This window comes from Dipodomys merriami, unplaced genomic scaffold, assembly GCF_024711535.1.
Source record: "Dipodomys merriami isolate MVZ:Mamm:240054 unplaced genomic scaffold, mDipMer1.0.p SCAF_21, whole genome shotgun sequence".
Taxonomy (NCBI): domain Eukaryota; kingdom Metazoa; phylum Chordata; class Mammalia; order Rodentia; family Heteromyidae; genus Dipodomys; species Dipodomys merriami.
Window position 1 is genome coordinate 29,501,836 of NW_027203493.1, and position 26,388 is coordinate 29,528,223.

The 26,388-nt window shown below is 40.9% G+C and overlaps 1 protein-coding gene, 1 long non-coding RNA gene and 1 other non-coding gene across 6 annotated transcripts in view; 2 read left to right on the forward strand and 1 right to left on the reverse strand.

Moving 5' to 3' along the window:
* Positions 1-1,259: 1,259 nt before the first annotated feature.
* LOC138834082 (uncharacterized) lies at positions 1,260-12,029 on the reverse strand. The gene is made up of 3 exons (XR_011373997.1): positions 11,941-12,029; positions 11,111-11,611; positions 1,260-6,083 (listed from the first exon to the last, which is right to left on the reverse strand). It is a non-coding gene; the product is annotated as an uncharacterized lncRNA (long non-coding RNA).
* Positions 12,030-12,058: 29 nt separating this feature from the next.
* Pik3c2a (phosphatidylinositol-4-phosphate 3-kinase catalytic subunit type 2 alpha) overlaps positions 12,059-26,388 on the forward strand; it is a 109,713-nt gene continuing 95,383 nt past the window's right edge. For 2 of the 4 annotated variants that reach the window (XM_070032798.1, XM_070032800.1), the window contains exon 1: positions 12,433-12,564. The gene's annotated coding sequence lies outside the window, so the exon portion shown is untranslated. Of the gene's footprint in view, positions 12,123-12,432; positions 12,565-26,388 lie in introns of those variants that run through there. The other 2 variants (XM_070032801.1, XM_070032799.1) reach the window with 2 other exon arrangements.
* Positions 17,000-17,133, forward strand: LOC138834263 (small nucleolar RNA SNORA22). Its single transcript, XR_011374033.1, has one exon. It is a non-coding gene; the product is annotated as a small nucleolar RNA SNORA22 (small nucleolar RNA).

Sequence of the window (26,388 nt, forward strand, 5' to 3'; positions counted from 1 at the left end):
GAGTCATTTTTTGAAAAGTTTTTGTTTCTATTTGCTTTTAGTCAACATGGGCTTGGTTCCCCCTGCTGGATTAAAAGTATAAAGCTGCTTTTAAAACCCATTTGTTAATGTAATGGCAGGAAATTAACTTTTGTGGCATCTATTACAGGCTCATTGAGGTGTTTTTTTTTTTTTTAAATCAAAGATGGCTAAATTGGACATAGTTGTAACTATGATATTCCAAAATTCCTGTCATGACTGGCTACATAATTATTTCAGTTACCTCATGTATTTGGAGCAAGAGGTGTGGTGTTAAATTGACGACAGTGACTACAGGCCAGGAAGTTCTGAATATAAATCAGCTCTAATGACTATAGGCCAGGAAGTTCTGAATATAAATCAGCACTAACAACAACTCAAAACATGGCCTCTAGTAACTTAGCTTGTGTGTGTGTGTGTGTGTGTGTGTGTGTGTGTGTGTGTGTGTGTGTGTGTGTGTGTGTGTGTGTGTGTAGATTGAACTCACTGCCTCACATTTCTTAAGCACATACTCTACCACTTTAGTCACATCCAGCCCTTTTTATTTTGTCTCAGTTCTGCCTGTACCAGCCTTAGATCACAGTCTGATCCTGAGTAGCTGGATCACAGACTGGCACCTGAGTAGCTGGATCACAGATTTATACCACCATGCTTGGCCAATTTAGCATATCTGGCCAATTTACCTTTTTGTTTATTAACTTTTTTTATAATTATAAAAGTGATATACAGAGGGATTATAGTTACATAAGTCAGGTAATAAGTACATTTCCTTTCATATAGTATCATCCCTTCCCTTACTCTCTCCCAGTTCCTCCCTCCCATCTCCACCTGCAAGTTGTATCACTTATTTTTAATATAGTGTCTAGTGAGTACCATTGCTGAATTTGGGTCCCCCCACAAAAAAGACAGACAAGTGAACAAACCAGATAGAAAGAAAACAGAAATAACAAAAAAAACTTGTTTCCTTAATAATTTTTATTTTTATAATCTGTGTTTGTGGCATAAGAATTCCACTAGCTCTTCATACCACTGACTCACATCAGTAATCATTTGAGGATTGGATGTCTTTTTTTGTATACAGCAATTCTCAGGACTTGGAAATTCAAAAGCATTGTTCTTCCCCCCCAAAATGATCCCAGGCTGGTCTTAAACTTGTAATCCTTCTGCCTCTGCCACCTTCTTCTTCTTCTTCTTTCCTCCTCCCCCTCCTCCCCCTCCTCCCCCTCCCCTCCCCTCCTCCTCCTCCTCCTCCTCCTTCGCCAGTTATGGGACCTAAACTCTGGGCCTGGGCGCTGTCCCTCAGCTCTTCAGCTTAAGGCTAGCACTCTATCACTTGAGTCACAGCATCACTTCCTGCTTTTTTCTGCTTATGTGGTGCTGAGGAATTGAACCCAGGGCCTCATGCATGCAAGGCAAGCACTCTACCACTGAGTCACCTTCTCAAGCCCCTGCTTCAGCCTTCTAAGTGATGTGATTACAGGTTTGTACCACCATTCCCAGCAGGTCCATGGGCATTTAAGGGAATGTAGAGACTAGTACTTGTATTAGTATTCGTATTGTGTCTGATATACAGTAAGCACTCAACAAATGCTCCCTCACTTACTTTCTTCACTACTAAATCTAGACCCTGGCCAAGACTGAAACTGTTTCTAGGCTTGACAGAACACTTTTTGAAATACATGTCTCCTGTCTTCTAGATTGTCAATACAATGAAAGCAGGGATAAAAATCTTATCCATAGTTATTAGAATTATGCCTGGTATATGAAAGATATTATTCTTCCCAAGGAAACTCATTCTACTCTAAGCTTTTCTCCAATGTTAAAAAAAGTGAACTGTGGGTCAGCCTAGCATGATGGTGCAACTTTGAATCCCAAAACTTGCAAGGTGGAAGTAAGGGAATCACTGCTTGGGCTATATAGTGAAACCTTGTTTTAAAAACAAAAACAAAAACTAAGCTGAAATACAGTTCTTATTACTTGCATTAACTGTTTCCAATCTACTTCATAATATTCTCAATAAATGTTAAGTTCCCTTACATTAAATGTAAGCTCCCTTATGTGACCTTCTGTCATCATTGCCCTTGAAGAGAAAAAAAAAAAAAAACTTTTCTTGAGGTGCCTGTGGCTCCTCTGTAATCCTAACTACTTGGGAAGCTGAGATCTGAGGACTGTAGTTCAAAAGCTGGCTGGGGCAGGAAAGTCTTTGAGACTTTTTATTTCCAATTAACCAGCAAGAAGTAGAAAGTGTAGCCTGTGGCTCTATTGGTAGAACATCAGCCTTGAGTGAAAAAACTAAGGAACCCAAGCCCTGAGTCCAAGTCCTGGTATCAACACACACACACACACACACACACACACACACACACACACACACACACACACACACACACACACACCATAAGACAAGTAATTTGCCTGGTATACACACACACACACACACACACACACACACACACACACACACACACACACACACCCCATAAGACAAGTAATTTGCTAGGCACTGGTGGCTCACACACACACACACACACACACACACACACACACACACTCACACACACCATAAGACAAGTAATTTGCTAGGCACTGGTGGCTCACATCTATAATCCTAACTAGTCAGGAGTCTGAGATCTGAGGATCAAGCTTTGAAACCAGCCCAGGCAGGCAAATCTTCTAGACTCTTGAGACTTTTATCTCCAGTTAACTAGGACACACACACACACACACACACACACACACACACACACACACACACACACACACACACACACACACACACACACACACACACACACACACACACACACACACACACACACACACACCATAAGACAAGTAATTTGCTAGGCACTGGTGGCTCACATCTATAATCCTAACTAGTCAGGAGTCTGAGATCTGAGGATCAAGCTTTGAAACCAGCCCAGGCAGGCAAATCTTCTAGACTCTTGAGACTTTTATCTCCAGTTAACTAGGAAAAAAAGTCATATGGGAAGTGTGGCTCAAGTGGTAAGAAAGCTGAGCAAGAGTAAGAGGCCTTGAGTTCAAGCCCTGGTATAAGCACAGGGGAAAAAGACAAAGAATGATCTTTCTCTTGTTAAATGACCATGAATAAAGCTCATCTAAAGGTGTTCTGGTTCATTAAAGACCTTATTTTGAAAAACAAGGAACCAATAGAGTTATCTCATCTGTTGGCATAACTGAGATGGATGTTTAGTTAAAAAATAATTTTCTTTTTCCTATGGGCCCACAGTTCAACTATATTTAGTGTCTTACATTGAATCAATGAGTTCTGACCAGTGGAATTGGATGTATTTCACATTTAGGCCTGAAGCAAGAATCTTTAAAATAGTCTTATATATACTGAGGACAGAAGACATTTTAATTAACCTGGGTCCCTCAACATCAAACCTTTTATAGGGCTTAAGTGAGATTAAAAAAAAAAAAGTTCTATTGTGTTAGCATACAGTTAAATACTAATACAATCAAGAAAATATTCAAGGTTGAGTTTGTAGCTCAGTGGTAGAACATCTGTCTAGCATTCAAGAGGCCCTGGGCTCAATATCCAGCAGCGTAAAAATCAAACTAACAAAAAATATTTCTACTTATTGGTAAAGTTCCTCCTTATAAAGAGAAGATATCTATCTATCTATCTATCTATCTATCTATCTATCTATCTATCTATCTATCTATCTATATGGTTCATACCTACAACCCCAGCTACTCAGGAAGCTGAGATCTGAGGATTGAGGTTTGAAGATAGCCCAGGTAGAAGACTCTACAAGACTCTAATTAATCAGAAAAAGTAGGGCTGGAGGTATGGCTCAAGTGATAGAACATCAGTTGTGAGTAGAAAAAGCTGAGCAAGAGAGAAATGTTCGGTTCAGGGCCTCATTCTAGCATCAAAAAATTTAAAAAGATATTAATAACATCTACCTCATAAGTTTACTCTAAGAATTAAATTATGTTATGCACATAAATACTTTAGACAGTGTCTGGCACAGAGCAAACATTCAATTCATGTTAGCTAGCTATGATTGGTATCATTACAAGCCTTCCTTCCTAGTATTAAGATGCACATTCCATATAACTGACTAGTCAGGATCTAGTTAGAAATTACATCACATTTATGTTACTATCTGTACAATGCTAACCTATGCCATCATCACTGTAGGGCCTCAATGTATTTCTGGGTACCTTGGGATGTATCACATGTTCTTTGTAAATGTTCTTTGATATTCTTTTTTTTAAATTGCCAGTCCTGGGGCTTGAATGCTGGCCTGGGCACTGTCCCTGAACTTTTGTTCAAGGCTAGTGCTCTACCACTTGAACCACAGCACTACTTCAGCTCTTTCTGAGTAATTTGTTAGCGATAGGAGTCTCACAGACTTTCTTGCCTGGACTGGCTTTGGACTGCAATCCTCAGATCTCAGCTCCTCAGTAGCTAAGACTACAACTATGAGCTACCAGTGCCTGGCTTCTTTGCTTTTCTTATAGTTGTTAGTCAGCTGTTTTTGAAGTTACTTGGCGGAAGTGGCGCTGTGGCTCAAGTGGTAGAGCGCTAGCCTTGAGCTGAAGACTGAGGGACAGCGCCCAGGCCCAGAGTTCAGGCGCCACGACCGGACCCCCCCCCCCAAAAAAAAATGAAGTTACTGGGCATAGAGGGTGGCAGAATATGGGGCAAGCCACCATGAGATTTCCAATCCTGCCCAGGATACAACTTCTAATTCGCCCAAACTAACACTTAAGATGTCAAAATACATTCTTGGATACTTCTTACTAGGCTTTTCCAGATTTGCTTTAACTTTTAAACTTGCATAATAATTTACTGATTTGGAGAAATGTTAGAGACACATTTAAGGAATTGTTTTCAGATGTTATAAAAAACAAAATTTACTTTGTCATTTATCTTTTGTCAACTGTCAGGTTTTTAGGAAGAGATGGTCCACCTATAACACTGAATCCTCTTCCTAGGAATTACTGGTCAGTTGCTTAGGTCTCTTCTTTACCTACTTGCTTTTCTTTTCTTTTCTTTTCTTTTTTTGCTGGTTGTGGGGCCTGAACTCTGGGCCTGGGCACTGTACCTCAGCTCTTCAGCTCAAGGCTAACACTCTACCACTTGAGCCACAGCACCTATTTCTGGCTTTTTCTGCTTATATGGTGCTGAAAAATTGAACCCAGGACCTCATGCATGCAAGGCAAGCACTCTACCACTGACCCAGCTTCCCAGCCCCCTACCTACTTCTTGTCCATACACTGGATCACTAAATTATGCCCAGATTCCTAGGTTTCATTGACAAGGATTCATTACCTGGAGTCCATAGATCTCTCTTCTTCCACCTCCCTTCCCCCAAATAAATTCATGACTAGTATTTAGGGCTATGAACTTGGATAGGAAGGGGGAAAATTTTTTTTCATTATAGTCAGGAAGTTATGATAGTATTGGCAATATGTGTGACTTTGTCACCCATTGATATTCCAGGTATGTCTTTTTTGTTGTTATTGTTCGGTCACGGGACTTGAACTCTGGGCCTGGGCACTGTCCCTCACATCTTCAGCTCAAGGCTAGTGCTTTACCACTTGAGCTACAGCATCACTTCTGGCTTTTTTTCTGCTAATGTGGTGCTGAGGAGTTGAACCCAGGGCCTCATGCATGCAAGGTAAGCACTCTACCACTGAGCCAATTTCCAGCCCAACAGGTGTTTTTGTTTTGTTTTGTGTTTTTTTTTTTTTTTTTGTCGGTCGTGGGGCTTGAACTCTGGGCCTGGGCGCTGTCCCTCAGCTCTTCAAGGCGAGCGCTCTACCACTTGAGCTACAGCGCCACTTCCGGTTTTCTGGTGATTTATTGGAGATAGGAGTCTCACAGTCTCTCCTGCCCGGGCTGGCTTTGAACTGTGATCCTCAGATCTCAGCCTCCTGAGTAGCTAGGATTACAGGCGTGAGCCACCAGCGCCTGGCTTGTGTTTTTTTTTTTAATTAAATCTTCTAGTGTCTGGCATATAGGAAGCTCTCAGGAAATGTTAGTTTCTTTTCCAAGCACCTGCCACAGCTGCTTCTTCATGGTGTTTCTGGGGAAGGAAAAATAATAAGTTATTTACTTATGAATCACAAACTATATAATTACTTTATATTATTATGCACAAAATAAATATCCTTTTTAAAGCACATAAAAGAAACCATTAACGACTCTTTCTTGAAAAATTTCCAGCTTAATTTTATTGTTTGTATAGTAATTTTTTTTTTGGGGGGGGTCCGGTCATGGGGCCTGAACTCTGGGCTTGGTGCTGTGCCTCATCTCTTCAGCTCAAGGATAGCACTCTACTACTTGAACCACAGCGCCACTTCCGGCCTTTTTCTTTTTGCTTATGTGGTGCTGAGGAATAGAACCCAGGGCCTCATGCATTCAAGGCAAGCACTCTACCACTGAGCCATCTTCCCAAACCCTGTAGTAACTTTTTACTGAATTTTTCTTTGTATTTTAGTGCCAGTACAAATGCTCCTTGCCACTGGTTTACAAAACAGGTCTTCTGTTGAAATACAATCACTACTGCTTTTTAAACCCATTAAGAGGTAATCTTGTTATGTCATCTTGACTGAGGGGAAGAAAAGTATTGATATAAGTAAAAACAAATTCATTCATTTAGTCAACAATTATTTCTTTTTCTATTTTTATTTTTGTGCCAGTACTGGGGCTTGAACTCAGGGCCTAAGCACTGACCCTGAGCTTTTTGCTCAAGGTTAGTGCTCTACCACTTGAGCCACAGCTCCACCTATTTTTGTGTGTGTGTGTGTGTGTGTGTGTGTGTGTGTGTGTGTGTGTGTTTGTGTGTGTGTGTGTGTGTGTGTGTGTGTGTGTTTGTGTGTGTGTATGCTTAATTTTAGCTAAAGAGTTTTTGGACATTCCTACTCAGGCTACCTTAGAACCATGATCCTCAGATCTCAGCCTCCTAAGTAGTTAGGATTACAGTGCCTAGCTTTATTCAACAATTATAAAGTTCCTACTCTGTACTGCTCTACATGCAGGGGAAGTGGTGGAAAACAACACAGAAAAGGTTCCTGATGGTCACTGGGCTTACATTCCAGTGCAAGAAGATCAACAGCTAAAAATAAATAAAGTAGAAAAGTATAAGGAAGTAGTTATTGCTTCACAGGACATTAAAATAATATTACATAGATAGGGACTAGGTTGCTATTTTAGGTTGGATGGTTAAGGAAAGTTTTGAAGTACGATTTAAGCAGAGATATAAAGGACAAAAAGAAGCCAGCCAAACGCAAGAGAACAGTATTCCAGGCAAGGGAATCATTAGTGTGATAAGACAGGGCTTATGTGTTCATTGCTGGTTAGAAATAGAAGAAAGATAGTGGGGGAGAGGCAGAATGATGTAGGAGGGGTAACTGGCCTTATGAGTAGAAGGAAGATTTATTCTAGGTTTAATGGAAAGCTACAGGAAAGTTTTAACTGGTTTGGGGTAACCTGAAGTATTAAATAGCTGGGAACTTAAAGAGGAATAAACTTAAGGATGCAAGACTGGATATGTATTTTTGAAACTTCAATGCAAAGCACTACATATTTAATTATATTTCTGCCACCTATTTAAACTATCATGTTGAGCTGAGGGGTGCAGCTCAGTGGCTTGTTGAGAACTCACAAGGCCCAGGTTTTATCAATAACAATGCAAAACACAATAGCAGCAAAAAAAACACCCACAACTAAATTAAATTTATTTCAAATATTAAAATTCCATATACCTTTAAATACTATAAGTTTTTTTTAGGGTATCTGTACCATTGTTCCGGCTTTTCCTCTGCCTGAAGCACCATTCTTCATCTATTTCTAGCTACTACTCATTCTCCAAGGCTACTTCCTCTGGGTGCTCACATTCTGCTGGAACCTGATCTGATACAAAATATTTTTATCTTTCCCTCCCTCTCCCCCCTTGCTCTCCCCTCCCGCCCAATAGTTGGGTTTATATGCTTGCTTGGAAAGCACTCTACTCGGATCATATTTTCAACATTTTTTTTTCTTTAGTTTTCTGATATGGTCTTGTATCTTTGCATGGGACCAACCTCTGAACAAGATCTTTCTACCTATGCCTAGGTAATGCCAACATTACAGACATATATATACCTCACACCTATAGGTTGAGATGGGTGTTTCAGTAACTTTTTGCTCAGACTGGCCTAGAACTACAATCCTCCTGATTTCTACCTCCTGAAGTAGCAGGGATTATAGACATGTGCCAGAATGCCCAGCACTTGCCATCAGTTTTAGTATAGTGTATTGACATTTTCTATTTGTGCATCTTTTGTGTTTTTCTATTCTTTTTTGTTGAGTAGATTATAAATTTTTCAAGGGCAGGGTGAAAATGTATTCAATCTTGTTTTTTTTTTTTTTTTAATCTAGCACATCCCTGGCTAATCTCAATCAGTTTGAGCTCAACTGAATCTACTTCTGAACTATGTTGCAAAATCCTGAATACAAGTCCTTGAAGGACTGATAAACCACCTACTGCAGCTTTAGTTTCTTTTTTTTTCAGCCTGAAAAGTTTGTTTAATGTTTACTTTTTTTTATTGTGAAAATACTGTACAGATAATGAGTACATTTCTTATCAAGCATTGTTGCCTCCTCTCCTTTCTATCTCCCCCGCCCCCAGCTTTAGTTTAACAGCATGAGAACTACACATCAGATTCTTTATCAGATCTTCTTAGTCTGTACAACTCCACATTCTTCTTGAACTGTTTTTATCTCACTTCCAAACTTGTGTTTTATCTTCACTTTTGTTGGTAATTCAGCTTATAGTCTAAGCATACGCAAAGTAATTTAAGCACACATCAGCTCAAATTACTAAGCCCTCTTATTACTCTTTCTTTTTAAATTTGAAAGTAGCACATACTCATAGTACAAAAGAAAGCTGTTTATAAAGACTATAATAAAGGGGAAGCCTTTCTCCTAGTACTGGCTCACAGCCGTCGAGACTCTCTCTTCCTCTCATTCTCTCTTCCTCTTTCCCTTCTTCCCTTCCTTTAGGGTACTTGGCTGTCACTATAGGTGTCCACTGCAGCTAATTTTTTTTTTAAGTTAGGGGGAGGATTGGTTTGGTGGTAGAGGGTTTTGATGTCAGGTCCTTGAGTTTGGTAGGCTAGTGTTCTTAAGCTATACCTCCAGCTCCTTGAGTGTTTTTGAGTATAGTCACTACTATCAGTTTCTTGGGTATCCTTCTAGAGAAAACCTATGCTATTGTGGGTTTTGTTGTTGTTGTTGTTGTTTTGGGGTTTTTGGTTTTTTTTTTTGTCAGTCGTGGGACTTGAACTCTGTGCCTGGGTGCTGTCCCTCAGCTCTTCAGATCAAGGTTAGCGCTCTACCACTTGAGCCAAGTGCCACTTCCAGTTTTCTGGTGGTTTATAATAGAGTCTCACAGGTCTTCCTGCCCGGGCTGTCTTTGAACCATGATCCTCAGATCTCAGACTCCTGAGGATTACAGGCATGAACCACCAGCACCCAGTGCTAATGTATTTTAAAAAAAAATCCTAGGGCTGGGAAGGTGGCTCAGTGGTAGAGCGCCTCCCTTGCATGCTCAAGGCCCTGGGTTCGATTCCTCAGCACCACATAAGCAAAAAGAAAAAAGCCGGAAGTGGTATTGTGGCTCAAGTGGTAGAGCGCTAGCCTTGAGCTGAAGAGCTGAAGTACAGTGCCCAGGCCCAGAGTTCAGGCCCCATGACTGGACCCAAAAAAAAAAAAAAAAAATCTTAGCATTACTTAGATTACTTGATAGTTCAGCTTTCCCCTTAACAGAATATATTGGAGATTGTGATGATTCTATATTGGAAGTATTTCCTTTTAGTTCACCTTTTTGCTGTTCTGGAGATTGAAACCAGGGTCTTGTGTATATAACGTATGTGCTTTACCACTGAGTTATATCTCTAACCCTATCAGTACAAATGTGTGTGTGTGTGTGTGTGTGTGTGTGTGTGTGTGTGCTGGTACCAAGGCTTGAACTCAAGAGCTTTGAGCTTTTGGCTTTTTCCACTTATAGCTGGCATTCTACCACTTTAGCCAAACCTGGAGTCCAGCTTTTTTGCTGAGTACTAGGATTCCAGGCATGCATCACTAGGCTTGGCTAATACTTGTATTTTCAACACAACTTCCCAGGCCCAGTCAGGGCATAAAGTCACTTCCCTTATTCCCTGTGTAACAATGACATTGGTCTTTCAGTTCCTCCACTGAATCATGCTCTTTCCTTCCTCAATGTCTGTGTATACACATTCCTTCTCCCTGGGATGCTTCTTTCTCCATCCTCTCTTCATCTTCTCATTGTTTAGATCTCATCTCAATGTCACATCCTCAGGGAATGCCTTCCTGCCTTCCATTCTAGGTCAAAGAACACTGTGAATTTCCTTCATATTGCTTATCCCAATTGAGAGTGTGTGATTAGGGGTTTATTGTTTGTCTCCTGTTGGACTCTATGCTCTATGAGACTAGAGACACTTTGTCTTGTTTGCACTGTATCCCCAACACAGAGCACAGGACTTGACCTGAAAAGCGTTGGGCTTGATGCATTTTCTCTCTTCTATTACTTTTTATTGCCAGTTGTGGGGTTTGAACTCAGGGCCTAGGTGCTGTCCCTGAGCTCTTCTCAAGGCTAGCACTCTAGCACTTGAGCCTCAGCGCCACTTTGGGCTTCTTCTAAGATTAATTGGAGATAAGAGTCTCTCAAACTTTCCTGCCCAGTCTGCAATCCTATATGACTCCAGCCTCCTGAGTAGCTAGGATTACAGGCGTGAGCCACTGTGCCTGGCTCTTCCTCTTCACTTTTATTGATGTCTACCAAGAAGGGATATTCAAAAGACACAATAAATTGTAGGTAGGGATAGGGGGGAAAACAGGGAGAGTGGGAGAGAAGGGGTGGAATTGTTTAGAAAGAAATGTACTCTTTACCTGATTTATGTAACTGTAGCCCTTCTGTACATCACCTTTATAATAACAATTAAAATACATAATAAGATATCAAGCTAAACCTGCAGAAAAGACTCAAAGATCAGGGCCCTCTGCTACTGAGGAATTACTTCTCATGAAAAATAATAAACATCAGTTTACCTTCTCTGAAGACTCAGCGTTCTCTCAAGACCTCTATCTTCTTTTCTGCTGGCACAGTCTGTTCTCTAGCAGAAGGTAGGGAACAAGCCCCTAAGATAGTTTTCCTCACTCCTTGAAATCTTATGAAAGAGCTGCCAATTCTAGAAATTCCTCCTTTGATCAGAAGATAAAGCAGAACAATGCGGTGGAACTAAATGGATTCCTAAGGGACATTTTTCTAGGGTGTGTAAAGCTTGCCTGGAAGTGCAGTGTACGGATGGGGGTGGGGTTGGTGGAAAGCTAGGAGTAGGGAGGGAGCGTCGCACCCCACAGCCACGGACTGCTCCTAGATAGACTTCGGCACCGAACAGCAGCCTGTTGTTGCTATTTGTTCTTTTCCTATAGGATCTCCCGAAATTCTGAGTGTCAATCGTTTTCCTGTTTCAGCCTCTTGAAGAGCTCGAACTACAATTTCCAGAGAGATGTAGGCACGTATAAGAAAAAAATTAGAGGATTTCCTCCCTAAAAAAACAAAACAAAGAATAACTTTCTGATCTGTTTCACAGGGTTACGTAACTTAAATAAAAACGATCAGTTGAGTGCCAAGCGCTTCACAAGCATAATTGTATTCAATGCTCTTAGGGAAGGTACTATTATTCTGGAGATCGGGTGCGAAGACACTTTGTAATGCCGCGAGAAGCGTCTGGGTAAGCCCGGTTATTATCAGGCTCTCTACCTTACCCCGCCAAAGTGGGAATTAAATGAGACCCCAAGCTGAAGGCGCTGTTACACACCATCCAGCACTTTACAGAGCCCACGTGACGGGTTACTAATTACACACCCCACAGCACCTGATCCTCGGTGGAGACTCGGGAGGTGCCGGCTGATGAGAACTATTCGGTCCAGTCCGTTCCTTGCTGTCTTCCAATCTAAACTGATCTCCGCGCGGCCTGCGGCCAAGACCACAAATCTGGGAGGCGCAGCTCCGTGGAGGCCGGGTGCAGAGTCCCGAGAGACGTCGCCAGAACAATAGGTTATTTCAGGGCCCAGGTTTGGTGGATGGGACTCGGGGCGCGGGATCTGGGAAGTGCAGGTGGGAAATCCCGGAGGTGGGGTGGGGTGGGTGAGGGGGAAGTTCCGTCTTCTGGCCAGAGGTACACTGAGAAGTCCGATATCCAACTCGGGCTCCGGGGCAGGAGCCGGACTCTGGCCACCAACGCAGCGCTGGTCTCACGAGACGCGCTTTAGCCCCACCCACCACCTCAGGTAGTCGTCGGCACCAGCCAATCCGCAGGACTCCTGGGCGCGGAAGGCGGTGCTTGCCCGTCCGGAAGTGACGTGCGGTGCTTGGCTGGCCGCGGAGTCCGCCGAAGCTTTCTGCGGCCGGCTGAGCCAGCTGAGGGGGGAAATGGCTCGGACCCTAGCGGCTGCGACCGCTCGGGTTGCAGTGGACACAGAGACCCTGGAGGCGTGAGGTGAGAAGCTGGCGGCGAGTCTGGGCCGGTTCTCGGCACCTTGCTCTTGCGGGGAATGCCGCGAGGCTCCGGGAGGGGAGGGTCCTTTGCCGGGGCCCCCAGGTCGGTGCTGCCCGCCTCTGCCGCCTTGTCCGGTTCCCGTACCTCGCTCCAGGCCTAGCTTCCACCCCAGCACTCGGCCCGGCGCCCCGCGGAAGGAGTGCGGGGCCTGCACCCCCGCCAGGCCCCTCTCGTTGAGGGCGGGGGTGCGCCGGGCAGTTAGTTTTATCCCCCAAAGGGGGAGGGGAGCCCCCCCCCCCGGTCCCTCGGGACCAGAGCTGGAGCCACAGTGGCTGGTTCTGTTCTCTTGTCAAATTGTTTTGGTGAGCTTTGTGTTGAAGTTTTCCATCTCCTATCCCCAGCTCGGTCTTTAGAGGCTAGTGATTCTTTTTCTTCTTTCAGGACCACCCCTTTTCTCTCCTTCTTTGCTTTTTAACCAGGAATACACTTGCTTTGGAAAGGCAGTATTGTGGATATTCAGCGCATCTTCTTTCTGGGTGGGCAGTACACTAAAAATGCTTAACACTTCCCAAGTGCCAGAGTGACAAGAAGTAACTGAAGTTAAAAAGAAAAAAAAAAAACTAAAACACATACTTATTTTCCTCTCTAAATTGTTTGGCTTTAAAAAGGAGATTGTTCAGTTGTGGATTTCCTTTTTTTTCTGGAAGAGAATGGATTGAAGAGGGATAGAAGGAAGGAGAAATTGAGGAAATCTTGAAGACTTAAAGAACAGAAACTCACCTAAAACCGCCTGGAGTAATTTCTGTTTCTGTATCTCTGATAGAAATTTTATCTTTTAATTGAATTTTTATTTTAAACAGTGAGTGGTTGAAGTGAATGAAACCAAGGAAGCTTGGCTCTTTGCACAAGGTTACTTATTAAGCGATTATCCAAGAAAAACTTTTTGGGCATCAGTCAGAAAAAACTGTTGGGAAAATGTTTGAATATATTGGCACATGAAATGCCACAAAAAATAAAAGGTTATTCTTACAGAATGATGAAGACAGAGTATAAGGGAGTGAGGGGAATGGGCAAGCTACACAGAGGTCCAGGAACACTGATTCCAGGAAAGACTTCGTACTTTTGCCTCCTTGACTTACAGTTCAGTCTCCATGAAACTTGTTTAGCAGCTGTACCATAGTTGTAATTGATGCAGCTCTTCCATAGTTGGAGTTGGTGCTGTTACTCACTGTTGGAAATTAGATGGAAGTGCCTTTGTTGAGATTACAAACTTTTGAAGATTATCTGCTTGTTTAACATTCATGCATAATATTCATAACTGTGTGAGTAATGAAAAAGCATTATAACTGATTAAGACTATATATATACTTGTTGACTGAAACAGTGATTTTACATAGGTACAAAACACATATAGAGCTACCACAAATCCCATAAATTTTTTCTAAACTAAGATTCTAATTAAAAAAAAAAAGTTTGGTGCCAGTCTTGGGGCTTGAACTCGGGGCCTGGCCACTGTCCCTGAGCTTCCCCCAACCAACCTCCCTTCCCCTCCCCCCAAGGCTAGTGCTCTATCACTTGAGCCACAGCTCCACTTCTGTTAGTAAATTGGAGATAGGAGTCTCATGGACTTTACTGCCCAGGCTGGCTTTGAACTCAGCCTCCTTTGTAGCTGCTATTACAGGTATGAGCCATCAATAACAGGCCTATTTTTTTTTTTCTTTTTAAAATCTGTTGTTCTTGGCCATAGTGGTACATACCTGTAATTCCAACACTCTGGAGGCTTTGAGGCAGAAGAAGCAAGTTCAAGGCTAGTCGGGACTATTTAGAGAAGCCCTTGCAAAAAAGAAAGGAAGGAAGGAAAGAAAGGAAGAAAGGAAGGAGGTCTGATCAAAGGTTTCATATTTATTTTGTATGCATGTTGTTTGCTTGCAGTTTAACTTGCCTGCAGACAAGTATTTTAGTGTTCTTTGTTTGTTTGTTTTTGTCACTTGATGGGGAGGGCAACTGAACTCTGGGCCCTGTCCCTCAGCTCTTCAGCTCAAGGCTAGCACTCTACCACTTGAACCACAGCACCACTTCCGGCTTTTTCTGCTTATGTGGTGCTGAAGAATTGACCCCAGGACCTCATGCATGCAAGGCAATTTTAGTGTTTTTATACATAGATTTCATATTTTTTTCAATTTTATAAATTTTATAAACGTTTATGTGCTTGCTTTAGTAATTTTAGAAACTGCTTTAACTGTCTGTAATTATATATTAAGTATATGATTCTTTGTTCTGCCATTGATAGTTCTAAAGTTTGAAGATTGATGAATCCAATTCCAGGAATTTTTAACCTAGCACACTGGGTTTTTTTTTGTTTGTTTTTTTGTTTTTTATTTTTTGGTAGGTCGTGGGGCCTGTACTTTGGGCCTGGGTACTATCCTTCAGCTCTTCAGCTCATGGCTAGTGCTCTACCATATAAGCCACAGTTTTTTCTGCTTATGTAGTGCTGAGGAATCGAACCCAGGGCTTCAAGCATGTGAGGCAAGCTTTCTACCACTGAGCCACCTTCCCAGCCCTAGCAAACTGTTTTGTATATGGTAAATAGGCAGATTCAGTAATGCTTTGAGAGCTGGGGGTGTAGCTCAGTGCTTTGCCTAGCAATTGGTAAGGCTCTAGGTTAGATAATGTGTCTTTATAATTTGTCTTGATTAAATAACACAAACTATCCATTTTGTTACCTTATCATATTCCAAAAAAAAAAAAGATCAAGGCAGATAAAAAGATGGTGAATGTTTTAGTGAGGTACATTCACATTGTTGGTGATTTGACTTCATAGCCATAACTGAGGCTAAAAATTAAACTTCTGAATTCCCAAGGGTCAGTAAGGATGCTTGGTCCTGCGTGTGGTTTCCAGGGAAAAAAATGAATAAGATGGTGTTTACCCTCAAAAATGTTTTTCTAGGGCTGGGAAGGTGGCTCAGTGGTAGAGCACTTGCCTTGCATGCATGAGGCCCTGGGTTCGATTCCTCAGCACCACATAAGCAAAAAGAAAAAAGCCGGAAGTGGCGCTGTGGCTCAAGAGGTAGAGCGCTAGCCTTGAGCTGAAGAGCTGAGGGACAGCGCCCAGGCCCAGAGTTCAGGCCCACGACTGGACCCAAAAAAACAAAAACAAAAACAAAAATGTTTTTCTACTGTACCTGGAAAGACAAATGTACAGATTAGAGAATAGTTAAAAAGGGCAATGGTAGATCCAAAGTGTTAGGAAGAATGTGATCACCTGGGCTTATAGATGAGTGGATCTGATGAGAAAGATGATACTCAAGTTGAGGCTTAGTGGGTGAATTCCTTATATTGATGAGGATAGGACAGTCAGTGAGATAATTGAGCAAGCTGCTTAATGCCTGATCATTTGATAGTATTTATTTATATCAGCTTTTGACTGAGATCATGGTCTTTCTTGAAAATGCCATTATATCATATAGCTTGTTAAAAGATTATGGTTGAGACTGGAAGAAACTTTAGGTTTTAGTTAATCGTATAGTGGAGTCAGTTTTTGTATCTTTATTTTGTACATTTACATATCCTTTGTATCTTTCATATCTACAATCTTATTTTGAATGTGATGGATTCAAAAAACAGTAAGAGCTGGATGCCTGTTCAAAGCCAGCCCAGGCTCATTGGTTGAATGCCAGCCTTGAGCAACAAAGCTCAGGGACAGCACTGAGGCCCTGAGTTTAAGCCCCAGGACTGACAACAAACAGAATCATACCAAAAACCCTATAGTAATAATATACACATAGACATTTTAGGCAATTAGACAATTTTAAACTATTTGTATTTCTTATTTTTGTTCTGGTACTAGAGCTTGAATTCAGGGTCTTGGCGCTGTCCCTGAACTTTTTCACTCAAGGCTGGTGTTCTACTGCTAGGGCAGCAGCTCTACTTCCAGCTTTTTGGTGATCACTTGGAGGTGAGAGTGTCACAGAGTTTCTTGTCCAGTCTGGCTTCAAACTTCAGTTCTCAGATCTCAGTCTCCTGAGTAGCTAGGATTACAGGTGTAAGCCACTGGTGCCCAGCTCAAAAAGAAAATGAGAAGCTGGGCACCGGTGGCTCACGCCTGTAATCAGGAAGCTGAGATCTGAGGATCACGGTTCAAAGCCAGCCCGAGCAGGAAAGTCCGTGAGACTAGAAACTGGAAGTGGTGCTGTGGCTCAAGTGGTAGAGCATTTGCCTTGAGCTGAAGAACGCAGGGACAGCGCCCAAGCCCAGAGTTCAAGCCCCACGACCCACAAAAAAAAAGAAAGAAAGAAAGAAAGAAAGAAAGTGAGATCCAAAGATATTGTGACTTGGCTAGTATAGTATGTCAGAGGTATTGCTTGAATTCAGGTCTTATAGTACTAGACCTAATATTTCACTTTATGTCAAATGTTTAGACATGTAACACATCAGGTTGCACAGTAAACACCCAAGGGTGCTTTGTAGTTTCCTTGGCTTTGACTCTGTGCTAGAGTAATATCTGTTCTTTTCCTCTGCATTCAAATGGATATTTCACCTTTGAAATGTATTCAGAAAGTCAGGACATTTTGTTACCTTCATTTTATTAAAAACTATGAACAATTCAGAGTGTCCCTTCAAAAGCTTTGGTGAATTAGACTTAATTAAAGATGAAAGTTACTGCTGGTTGTAATTTGTGCATGTGTGTGTAGAAAAAACCCCCCAACACATCAGGGTCTTGGAGAGAGTATTTAAAAATGAGCAAGTTTATATTCCACCTGGGAGAGACCAGCTATAATCTATATGGCAAAAAGTACTTTAGTGACAAAAGAAATTAGTATAGTCTTATTGAAAATAAATGAGTTAATTTGTGGATTTTTGTTTTGTTTTGTTTTGGTGCCGGTCCTTGGCTTGAACTGGGGGCTTGGGTGTTGTCCCTAAGCTTTTGTGCTCAGAGCTAGTGCTCTGTCACTTTGAGCCATAGCTCCATTATCACCATTTTTGGGGTTAATTAATTGGAGATAAAGAATCTCATGGACTTTCCTGCTCTGACTTTGAACCATGATCCTCAGATCTCAGCCTCCTGATTAGCTAGAATTACAAGCATAAGCCACTGGTGCCTCTCTCTCTCTCTCTCTCTCTCTCTCTCTCTCTCTCCCCCCCTCTCTCTCCCCTCTCTCTCTCTCTCTCCCCTCTCTCTCTCTCTCCCCTCTCTCTCTCTCCCCCCCTCTCTCCCCCCTCTCTCTCCCCTATTTCTCTCTCTCTCTCTCTCTCTCTCTCTCTCTCTCTCTCTCTCCCCCCTATCTCTCTCTCTCCCCCCCTCTCTCTCCTCTCTCTCTCTCTCTCTCTCTCTCTCTCTTTTTAAAGACTTGGCCTCCCTAAATAGCCCAAGGTGGCCTCTCAAGTGTGTACCACTATGCTCAGCAGCAAGATGTGTATGTGAGTATGTGTGCTGGTACTGAGAACTCAGGGCTTGAGTGCTGTCCCTTAGCTCTTTATACTCAAGGCTAGCAATCCACCACTTGAACCACAGCTCCACTTTGTTTTTTTTTTTTTTTGCTGTTAGAGGTAAGACTTCAGAGATAAGAATTTCTTGCCAGTTCTGCCTCTGAACCATGATCCTTGGATCCCAGCCTCCTGAGTAGGATTATTGGCATGAGCCATTGGTACCTGGTTCACAAGATTTTTCAGTAAAGAATTTAGATCTTAAGACTAACCTTAAAGGGCTACGAAGGTGGCTCAGTGGTAGAGTGCTTGCCTTGCGTGGATGAGGCCCTGGGTTCAATTCCTCTGCACCACATAAGCAGAAAAAAGCCGGAAGTGGCGCTGTGGCTCAAGTGGTAGAGCACTAGCCTTGAGCTGAAGAGCTGAGAGACAGTGCCCAGGTCCAGAGTTCAGGCCCCACAACCGACCAAAAAAAAAAAAAAAACCCTTAACGAGAGGAGGAAGAAGGTGATGAACTCTCAATATACAGGGTATTAAGTTTTGGAGAAAAATTAGGTAAAAGGAAAAAGCAAAGATTTAAAGAAGGATTTAAAGATTTAGAGAAGTTTATTTGAAGCAACGAGAACAGGATAGAAGAGATTAGACATCTGCAATAAAGCATTTATAGGACAATAATCAGAACTTTTACATTATTTAGATGATTTTTTTATCTGAAGGCTATGAATTCACTGTGGCTTGAGTGTAAAATTAACATGCAAGGCTGAAGGAGAGGTTGGTAACTTAACTTAGTGGCAATGTAATGCTAATTCCTCTTATGAAATGGCTAGGGACTTCATAAGGAATTTTGACTATAAGAAGAGAAGGGAATAGGCAATGTTAGGAAAACAGATTTTTAAATAATTACAGCATGGAAAGTCCTAATTGAAGTCATTAAAAATATTTTCCTTTTTTGGGGGGGCAGGGAGCAGGTACTGGGGTTTGAATTAAGGGCTTCATGCCTCCAGACCTATAAGAAAAAAAAAAGGAGTATTTTTCTATAGAAACAAAAATTGGCAATTTACCTACAGGAAATACCAATAGAAAAAGGGAGAAATTATTATTAAAATTCTGTGGAATGACCAAAAAAAAGCACTGACAAAATCCTCTTTAGGGTCTGGGAAGGTGGCTCAGTGGTAGAGCGCTTGCCTTGCATGCATGAGGCCCTGGGTTCAATTCCTCAGCACCACATAAGCAGAGAAAATAAAGCCGGATGTGGCGCTGTGGCTCAAGTGGTAGAGTGCTAGCCTTGAGCTGAAGAGCTGAGGGACAGCGCCCAGGCCCCACAACTGGACCCCCCCCCCAAAAAAAAAATCCTCTTTAAAGATAAAAGTGTGAAAAACCAGTAGGAGATACTACAGAATGAAATCAAGCAGATACTGCTTTCTGGTGAGGTGTAGAAATACAGCATGGATGTTGATAGGAGAGAGACTTTTTTTAAAAAGTCAGTCTAAATAAGGAATAGCAAAATTTTTCCCCAAGTGTTTTATTTGGAGAATTCTATAAAATAGTTTTCCCCTCAATATAAGCTTTGGAGGAGACCCAGTTTTACTAAAGCAAAACCAGGGTGCTATTTGTAGTTGTAATGATACTGATTTACTTAGTGAGTCACTTTATATGTGTTCATTATATAATTGAAGATTGTTCTGATACCTCTTTACAGTTTAGTGTGTAAGTCATTTAGTCTACAGTGCTAAGTAAAAAAAAAAATGTGTTGCTTGGCTCCAGGAAATACAGAATAGTCTATGTTCATATGACTAAATTTGATGACATTTATCAGGCGAGGGTTCTGTATATATTGAAATTCATGAAATGACATTACAGTTTGTCTGAATTTCTTTTTTGTAGTACTGGGGTTTTAATTCAGGGATATGAACTTTCTAGACAAGTGTTCTACCACTAGAACCACACCTCCATCTCTTTTTGCTTTCATTATTTTTCTGAATAAGGTCTTTTTGCTTGGTTAAGCTGAACTGTGATCCTCCTTATTATACTTCTCACTTAGCAAGGGGTGGCAGGCATGTGTCACTGTATTCAGTGCTTTTATTGGTTGAGATGGAATCTCTTGAACTTTTTGCCCAGGCTGGCTTTGAACAATTGTCCTCTCTTTTTCAGCCTTTCGCGTCACTAGGATTATACGTGTGGGCCATTTTTTGTGGTTTATATGTATGTGATTTGTCCATTTTATAATTCTATAATTAATGAAGCAGCAACAGTTGTCAACTATAATCATAACAGCTGAGATATATAAAATATTTCCATCACTTCAAAGTTTCTTTATACCATTTGTAGTCACTCCTTCTGCTTACCTCCAACTGATTTGTCAACTGATTTTACTTCTGTACTTTGGCTTTCCCAGTAAGTAATATAAATTGACATTATACAGAATATAGTACTTTGAGTCTGGCTATTTATTTATTTATTTTGTACCAGACCTGGGGCTTGACCTCAGGATCTGGGTGTTGTCCCTCAGCTTTTTCTGCTCAGAGCTAGTGCTCTACTACTTGAGGTACAGCTCCACTACCAGCTGCTTTTTTTAAAAATTAATAAGTTTTTTTAATTGTGAAAATACTGTACAGAGGGGTTACAATTACATGAGCTAGGTAATGCGTACATTACTTATCAAGCATTGTTGCCTCCTCCTTTGTTTCCCCTTACAGTCCCTGCCCTTCCAGCTCCCCCCTACCAAAGTTGTAAAGTTCGTTTTTTGACATAACATCTTGTACATCTCATTGTCCCAATGGGTCCACCTGTATCTCTATTTAAATAATTTGTTTTTTTTCCCTTTCCCTCCCCAAATTATACCAACATCAAATACAGTGAAAACAGGGGTTATACCATGGAAGAGGAACATACAAAGCAACAAAAAAAAAATTATATTAAATGAAGTAGGCCAGGCCCAAAGAAACATAGGTCCCATGGTTTCCCTTATTTGCAATAATTAGTATATGTCTGAGACAAGCAGAAATGGTCAGATAAGTTGATGTTAGGCGAAATGAACCCCAAGATAAGGACTCAAATGGTTTTTCTTTCTTGCGATTGGTTACTACCAACTTTTTGATGGTTAATTTCTTTTTTTTTTTTTTTTTTAAATAATAATTTTTTTTTTTTGTCGGTCATGGGGCTTGAACTCTGGGCCTGGGCGCTGTCCCTCAGCTCTTCAGCTCAAGGTGAGCGCTCTACCACTTGAGCTAAAGCGCCACTTCCGATGGTTAATTTCTGATAAGAGTCTGGCAGTCTTTCCTGCCCAGGCTGACTTTGTTTGTTTGTTTTGTTGGTCGGTTGGTCAGGCCTGAACTCTGGGCCTGCGTCCTGTCTTTCAGCTCTTCAACTCAAGGCTAGTACTCTATCACGTGAGTCACAGTGCCACTTCTGCCTTTTTCTGCTTTTGTAGTCCTGAGGAATGGAACCCAGGGCCTCTTGCCTGCAAGGCAAGCACTCTACCACTGAGCCACTTTCCCAGCCCCCCAGGCTGACTTTGAACCATGATCTTCAGATCTCAGCCTCCTAAGTAGCAGCTGGGATTATAGGAGTAAGCCACAAGCGCTTGTCTGACTCTTTAATATTTAAATTTTTTGTGGTACTAGGACTTAAACCATGGCCTAGCACTTTATTGCCTTTAGCCATGTGCATGTTACATGTCAGTTTATCCATTTTAAGTGTGTAATTTACTAACATTATTAGTCTACGTGTGAAACCATCACTACTAATTCCATTTTTCTTCATCCTAAAAGAGAAATTCATGTATCACTAGTCATTCTTCTTTCCTTCTCCTCTTCTGATAATCATTATTTACTCTGTCCTGTAAGTGGAATCATACAATATTTGTCTCATTGTGTCTGGCTTATTTCACTTAGCATAATATTTTTTAGATTCATTCATGTTATCACATATACCATTCTTTTGTGACTGAATAATACTCCATTGTGTGTAACAATTTAGTTATTTCTAACTATTGACTACTGTAAGTAATGCTGCTATGAGATTAGTGTATAAATAAAGAATCTCTGTTGTAGTTCTCTTGAGTATATATCTAGGAGTGATAATTGTGTTTAATATTTTGAGGGAAAAAAACAATGTTTCCCAGTTTTCCTACTAGCAAGGTATACTTTCAGTATTTCCATACCCTTGCTACCACTTCATTTTTTTATACTTATAAGTTTGAAGTGGTATCTGATTGTGATTTTGCTTTTTATTTCCCTAATGAGGCTGACCATCTTTTCATGTGCATATTGGCAATAATCTTGTGTTTTTTAGTGGTAGGAACATAATGATGCTTGCCCTCCCCTTCTTCCTTCCCTTTACCCTCTCCCCTCTCAAATACACATGTACATACACATGTGTATTTTTTTACATAGGACCTCACTATGCAGCCCAGGTTGACCTCAAACTCAAGATTTTTGTTCCTCACCCTCCTGAGTGCTAGGATTACAGATGTGTATCAGCATGCCTAGTCCACTTTAGGTTTTCTGTTTGTTTTTGTGCCAGTACTGGGGCTTGAATTTAGGGGCCTGTCTCTTAGCTTTTTAGCTCACAGTTGGCATTCTACCACTCTACCACCTTACCACTCTACCAACTTCTGACTTTTGGGTGATTAATTAGAGATAAGGGTGTCATGAACTTTCTTGCCTGGACTAGCTTTAAACTAAGATTCTCGGAATGCAGCCTCCTGAATAGCTAGGATTATAAGCCTGAGCCACCAGCACCCTATTCAAGTTATATTTTTATTATTTTTCATTATTCCCTATTTTGTATTTCTTAGATGATTCTTTCTTCCTCGTGTTGGAAATGCAGACATATACCATAAAATTTAGCACAAGAACTTTACTGTTGTCACATTGGAGTTGGGGTAATATCAAAGTATATTTAATGACTCATGTCAAGTGACTGAACACTAAAATAATCCAAACTCCAGTAATTATCTCTTGGGATACTAAGTCACATTGAAAACTGTCTGATCAGCATACTGTGTTTCAACAGGAACCTCTTCCTGTATTTTCTCTATGTCTCCCTTTCCTTGACCCCTTGACCCCTTCCCTCCCAGTCATATAAAGTGTTGCACATATACAGACAGAAAGTCTGAATTGATGTTCTGGTTGTGTAGAATGTTGCTCCCATGGCTGAAAGTGGAGTAATGACCAGCACTTATTAAACTACAATATAGTCACTGCTTTTTGTTAAACCATAAGAATTAAGTCATAAGCTGTGTGTCGGTGGCTCACACCTATAATCCTAGCTACTCAGGAGGCTGATATCTGAGGATCATGGTTCAAAGCCAGCTGGGACAGGAAAATCCGTGAGACTCTTATCTCCAATAAACCACTAGAAAATGGGAAGTGGCACTGTGGCTCAAGTGGTAGAGTGTTCACCTTGAGCTGAAGAGCTCAGGGACAATGCCCAAGCCCAGAGTTCAAGCCCCATGACCAACAACAACAACAACAAAATTAAGTTGTTTATTAATGTGCTTGTAGTACTTATACAAAACATTGTCATAGTAGAGTGAGATGGAGGTTAAAAACATTTTTTTCCCCTGAACGTATACTATTAAATTATCTCCCCATACCCAGTTAAATGATTCTCTAGGCTTTTTTTTTTACTATCTAAAATTAGTATTTTATTTATTTGTTTAACTATTTCTTCTTTAGTCCAAGTCATTATTCATTATCTACTAGACTCTTTATTTGTTAATCGGTCTCTCAGCTTCCATAACTTTCATAGAGCAATAGGAATCAATGAAGAGGGTAAAGTCATTCCTATGGATATTCATGGAATCTATTTTTGGCTTCCTCATATACCTGAAAAATAAATTGTCCTTCTCACTAACTCTTCTTGTTAGATATAGATTTGAAAGGTTTTTGTGGGGGAGGGTAGAGAGGGTAGATTTTTCGGTTTTGATTGTAGAGCTTAGTGATTTAACTTTTTCTCACTTTTTTGGAGATAGGATCTCTCCATGTCAAACTGACAGTCCTTCTGGTTTAGCTTCCTAAGTGCTAGATTACAGATGTATACCATCACACATGGCCAATTTGACTAATTCTAGAACTTTATGAAAAGTGTTTTAATAGGTTCACATAAAATTAAGTTAGAGCTGGGCATTGGTGGCTCATGCCTGTAATCCTAGCTACTTAGGAGGCTGAGATCTGAGAATCACAGTTCAAAGCAAGCTGGTACAGGAAAGTCCATGAGATGCTCTATCTCCAATAAACCATCAGAAAACCAGAAGTGGCACTGTGGCGTAAGTGGTAGAGTGTTAGCCTTGAGCCAAAGAGCCGAGAGACAGCGTCCAGGCCTAGAGTTCAAGCCCACGACTGACAAAAAAAAATAGATTAAAATGAAGAAGTTTCATTGTGTCATACTATTAACATAGAAATACTACTGAACATTTATATCTAAATTTCAAGAAAAGGATTAAAATTTATGAGTCAAATTTTATAGAGAAAGATGCTGGAGGGGGTGTGGCCAGAAGGGAGCCCTACTATATTGTTGGTGGGAATGTAAACTTGTTCAACCACTTTGGAAAGCATTATGGAGGTTCCTCAGAAGACTCCACATAGAGTTCCCTTATGACCCAACAATCCCACTTTGGGCATTTACCCAAATGGTCACAAACAAGATCATACTAAAGCTACCAGTACAACTATGATTATTGCACATTATTTACCATAGCTAAGATATGGAACCAACTCAGATGCCCCTCAGTAGATGAATGGATCAAGAAAATGTGGTACACAATGGAATTCTATGCCTCCATCAGAAAGAATGACATTGCCCCATTTGTAAGGAAATGGAAAGGCTTGGAAAAAATTATATTAAGTGAAGTGAGCCAGGCCCAAAGAAACAAATATAAGTAAATTACAAATAAACTTAAGTGTCTGTTGTTATTTTATGTAAACTGAATGACTGTCATGAAAGATTATGACACATGTAAAGAATCAAGAGAATATGACCCATGGCCAAGGAAACAGCCACAAAAGCAAATCTAGAGACAGCCCAAATAGAATTATTCCACAAAAACCTTTTTAAATGATTCTAGTAAAATTATTAATAGAAAAGATGGACAGGTAAAAAGAGGTAGGAGAATTTCAACAGGAGTAAAAACTATGGAAACAAATGCTGGAAGGAAAAGCATGATCATATAAGATGATGTTAAGCGAAATGAACCCCAAGATAGGAATACAATAGTTTTTTCTTTCTTGCTATTGTTTCTTATTTATAATGTACCATGTGATTTGTTTTTGTTTCTTTGTATGTTTCTCCCCCACGGTATAAATAACCCCTGTTTTCACTGTATTTGATGTCAGTGCCCTGCATCTTGTATATAAACTTCTCTAATTTGGGGAGGGGAAGGGAAAAAACCAAAATGCTAAATAGGGATACAGGTTGACCCATTGTAACAATGAGATGCACAAAACACTATGTTGAAAAACGAAGTTTACAAGTTGGGTGGGGGAGTATAGTTGTGGAAGTGGGAGGAAAAAAACAAAGAAGGAGGTAACAATGCTTGATAGGAAATGTACTCATTACCTTGCTCATGTAACTGTAACCCCTCTGTGCAGTATTTTTACAATAAAAAATGTATTAAAAATTTTTATAGAGAAGCGTAGGAGTTCGAATGAGCCTTTTCCCCCCTGGTTGTGAACTCAGGCCCTGAATACTATCCCTGAGCTTTTTTGTTCAAGGTTAGCTAGCAGTCTACCACTTTGAGCCACAGTGCCACTTTGGTTTCCTGGTGGTTAATTGGAAATAAGAGTCTTAGACTTTCCTGCTCTGGCTGACTTTGAACCATGATCCTCAGTTCTCAGCCTCCTAAGTAGTTAGGATTATAGCCAGCAATGCCAAGCTGCAATGAGTCTTACATAGTCACTTTACTTACAGTATTTGTGAAATTGGTGATAGTGAAATGCCTAATCAAAGTTGTAATACAGCTAAAATAAGAAGAACTCAAGCTGGGCACTCACACCTGTAATCCTAACTATTCAGAGGGCTGAGATCTAAGAATCACAGGAAAGTCCATGACACTCTTTTCTCCAATTGTCCATCAAAAAGCTGGAAGTAGAGTGTCCGCATTGAGTACAAAAGCTCAGGGACAATGCCAAGGCCCTGAGTTCAAGCCCCAGTATTGGCACAAAAAAGAACAACTACTACTACTATCAAGTCCTGGTTTATTTATAAATTGAATTTCTGCAACGCTTTATACTTAAGAATGTTTTTCACCCCTCTGTACATCACCATGACAATAAAATTAAAGAACTTGAAAAAAAAAAAAAAAGAATGTTTTTCATTGTGGGAGGGGAAGGGAAAGGAAAACTGGGAGAGAGTGAGGGAAAGGGTGACATTGTCCAAAAAGAAACATACTCTTTACCT